Raw genomic sequence first — 2,500 nt, forward strand, 5'->3', positions numbered from 1 at the left:
GGTAGAAAAGGTACGCATACACCAGTTACATGGATTGCGAAGGTAATGCAGCTACACCACAGGTAGTTATGAACTATTGTTGTACAATAACCCAAATTGCTACGCTCTGTACACTTCATAGTGGGAATTGGTCGAATAATCGGGCATCTCGAAGCTACATCTTAGTCACAAACCTGTTTAGGCTGCACCCCGAAAACTACTACATACGCTCTCGACTTTTGCACTTTCACGGACCCTGTGCCCTCCCTAAAATCTTCATGGACGATTCACTACTTTTGATCAAAAGTGTTTCCCAACGTTAAATCCCTACTCCTGAACGAGAAGCACAGACATCTTTATTTCCAGTTATCAGCCTTGCCAGTTGTTCTTTGCTCTCGTGAATACCATAACAACCATTGTCCCTATCCCTATGTTCGGTTATATCTCTTGGACAGCCAAAACGAATGAGTGTTCACCTATTGAAAGTGAATGAATGTATGTGCGCATGTTTGTGCATACGCGTAAGAGCACGAGGCACCAACCTTCAGGGTAGCGCACGCGGGTTTGACTCCTCTACTCTCCTTCCTCCTCCTCTTTCGGACCCTCCCCCTCCACTCCTCGTGCCATCCCGGACCGTTCGAGACGCCAGCAGCTTCAGTATCGTATATACAGTGAGACGGAGAGTGTATAGCAAGGCCGCTTAACACCCCCACCCACCTCCCCGCTCCCGTACGTGTGTGGGGCGGACAGTGTTCACGGTTACCCAAACTGACGTTTGTTTGTCTGTTATGAGAGTCAAAGTAGAAGTGACGCCACTTGTCTCCGAGAAATGTTGCGGAACGTTTAACCCCAATATGTGTGTCCATATTTATTTAAAGGGAGTACATTTTCTTTGGTACAGAAATGACCTGAAATAAATATATAAAGTGACAGTTTTATTTTTGACTGAAACTGAGTGGAGTGTGATATAATTTTAGGACTGACATGTCGCCCTAAACCCTCGACGCAAATTGAAACGAAGGTATCACCATGGAGTCAAAAGACGATACTTTATGGGAATAGGTACTATCTCACATAAATGCAGGGCGGGCATAGGTGAATCGAATTTTAAATTGGGCATGCAGGGTCAAACGTTTGATGGCTTGAACCTGGGACAGTTTTTCAGATTCATATTCAGGGGGAATTAGTGTTTTTTCTTCTTCACAAGGATTGTGCAGCGGAATTTAGAAAAACCACTCGAATGAAAAGAACCATTCAAATGTGAGTGGGACGAAGTGATTGAAAAACAACGCCCCCTATCTTTGACGTAGAGCGTGCATTTGTATTGACCCAAAACATCCATGTATTTCCGTGTGATACCAAAAATGTCATCTTTCCTAAGTGGTTGAACATGGTTACAGGATAGTTTCCCAACCACTTCGATGAGAGAAATGATGGGGAAAGTGTGAATACTAGGGGAAACCTCCGAAGAAATGAATGGGTGATTCCAAACGCGAATATGTGATAATGTAATATGATGGTTACATGGGTTTTGATCTTGTCATGAAATATCTGTATCAGAAATAATCTTATAGAAAAGAAATAAAAGTGGCGAGGTGTACGAGAGGTAGATTCATTGTACTCACCCAACGCATGAAGTCTCGACAATTCACCCGTGTTCTCGTTTCTCAAGCGCCTCCGTGCTTGATGCGATCCCGTATTAACAAACGTAAGAAACTCTCTTCTCTGACTGTGCTGTTCTAGTGTATCTTGAGATTTAAGTTATATTATAATTAGTAATGGTTCATTTATAACCCAAGTCCCTCCTTCCCCTAAAAAAATAAAAATCTTCGCACTGGGATGTGCATTGGTTGAAACGTGTTAAGTCCCGTCCTCAGCTGGGTACCACAGTTTCGTTTAGCTTTCAAACGTGTTATGCAGTTACTGTGAAATCCTGTAGTGATAAATTCATAAGGTAAGTATCTATTACTGAGATGCTGACAAGATGTGTACAGTATTGAGATAAGGATTCAAAAGACGCAGAAACTAGTAGAAAAAATTGTCAATCGAGGAAATCGGCTGAAATATGAAATCGAATATTGTATATACACAATAAAGGATTGGGATCAGTTAAGTCATTGCTGTATACTCGAAATCGAGTCAAATGTATTGTAGGGTCGCACTATTCCTAATGTATTCACTCTTAATGATTTCTTTTCATAAATATGAATCAGTTATTAGTAAATAAGAAAAACGTAAGAGGAGAGTGGTTATTCTGTTTTAGCTTATATATGAAGGGCGGGACACATATTGTCTTTTTTATATAAAAAGTTCAGTTGACGGCCATATATATATATATATATATATATATATATTATATATATATATATATATATATATATATATATATATATATACATATATATATATATATATATTATATGTATATTATATATATTATATATATACATATATATATGTATATATATATATATATATATGTGTGTGTGTGTGTGCGTGTGCGTGTGTGTGTGTGTGTGTG

General features: G+C 39.1%; 1 protein-coding gene across 3 annotated transcripts in view; it reads left to right on the plus strand.

Moving 5' to 3' along the window:
• The first annotated feature begins 635 nt into the window (after positions 1-635).
• The window catches only part of LOC143025498 (uncharacterized), a 1,024,106-nt gene continuing 1,022,241 nt past the window's right edge, over positions 636-2,500 (plus strand). The window contains exon 1 of one of the 3 annotated variants that reach the window (XM_076185253.1): positions 636-737. The gene's annotated coding sequence lies outside the window, so the exon portion shown is untranslated. Of the gene's footprint in view, positions 738-1,176; positions 1,688-2,500 lie in introns of those variants that run through there. The other 2 variants (XM_076185254.1, XM_076185255.1) reach the window with 2 other exon arrangements.

Source organism: Oratosquilla oratoria, chromosome 5, assembly GCF_046742065.1.
Source record: "Oratosquilla oratoria isolate Oo_2021 chromosome 5, ASM4674206v1, whole genome shotgun sequence".
Lineage (NCBI taxonomy): Eukaryota > Metazoa > Arthropoda > Malacostraca > Stomatopoda > Squillidae > Oratosquilla > Oratosquilla oratoria.